The sequence below is a fragment of the Aplysia californica genome, unplaced genomic scaffold (assembly GCF_000002075.1).
Source record: "Aplysia californica isolate F4 #8 unplaced genomic scaffold, AplCal3.0 scaffold00200, whole genome shotgun sequence".
Classification (NCBI taxonomy): Eukaryota; Metazoa; Mollusca; class Gastropoda; order Aplysiida; family Aplysiidae; genus Aplysia; species Aplysia californica.
The window spans coordinates 781,246-782,636 of NW_004797470.1; positions in this window are offsets into that span (position 1 = coordinate 781,246).

Sequence of the window (1,391 nt, forward strand, 5' to 3'; positions counted from 1 at the left end):
ACACACACACACACACATACACACACACATACATACACACGCATAAACACACAGCACACGCATTCTCTCCTTCTCTGTCTCTCTCTCTCTCTCTCTCTGTGTGTGTCTCTCTCTCTCTCTGTCTCTCTCTCTCTCTGTGCCTTTCTCTCTGTCTCCCCCCCCCCTCTGTCTCCTTTTTCTCTCCCTGTATCCCCCTCTCTCCCTATCCCCTTCTCTCTCTCTCTTTCTCTCTCTCTCTCTCTCTCTCTCTCTCTCTCTCTCTCTCTCTCTCTCTCTCTCGCTTTATTCGTCACTCCATTTCACCCTACCCTGTCAGTACCGTCACCTATTTTGTCCCACTCTTCCAAGACGATTGCTCCGTTATCGATTACAATTTTCTCCATTCTCTTCCTTTATATTCTTTCTTTTTCTTGCACCTCTGTCTGCGATGGAAACACTTGAGCTGCAGTCTCAAATACAAAGATGCCTCCTATAGATTGAGGGAATGGTAGCGGGGATGGGGACAAAGGTATCAGAATTGTTTCACGTCGCTTTCAACACGGAAATACAAGAGGAAGGACATCCGAATACACGTTATCATGAGATCCACCTCCAAGGGAATAGTGCAAAGATGAGGGGGTGGGGGTGGTGGAGGTTGAACAGTTCCCAAGGCAACCCAAGATAATATTATAAGAATCCCATCCTGTCTAGATGTTCGAACCAGAACCATCCGCACCTTAGGCCAGCGTTGTGAAAGAAAATGGTTTTTGATTCCCTTTATTATTACTCGTAACTATCGCTTATACCACACGTAAATTCTACTCGTGTATTATATATATATATATATATATATATATATATATATATATATATATATATATATATATATATATAGATAGATAGATAGATAGATAGATAGATAGATAGATAGATAGATAGATAGATAGATAGATAGATAGATAGATAGATCGATAGATAGATAGATAGATAGATAGATAGATAGATATTGTAAAGATATTAACGTTGTCGCTGTTTTACTTCCACGCCCACAATGACAATGATCATAATATAGGAGTTGGGCTGTTCCAACCCTGTCTCGGGACTGCCGGGGATGAGAGGGATACGAGGTCTTAGTAAAGGACTGGGGATATGCAGCAATACAAATTCTCCCCACTCGGGAATCAAACTCACGCCTTCTGCGTGCGAAGGCGGGCGGCCGATCGTAACAGCAAAGACGCCGGTACCCCGTGGAGGTATCAGGGAGAGAGAGAGAGAGAGAGAGAGAGAGAGAGAGAGAGAGAGAGAGAGAGAGAGACAGAGACAGAGAGGGAGAGAGAGAGAGAAAGGGGCGTCTGTTGTGCTTCATATTATGCTAATGAATTATTGATCTGTGGATGGGTTCTTTGGGAATA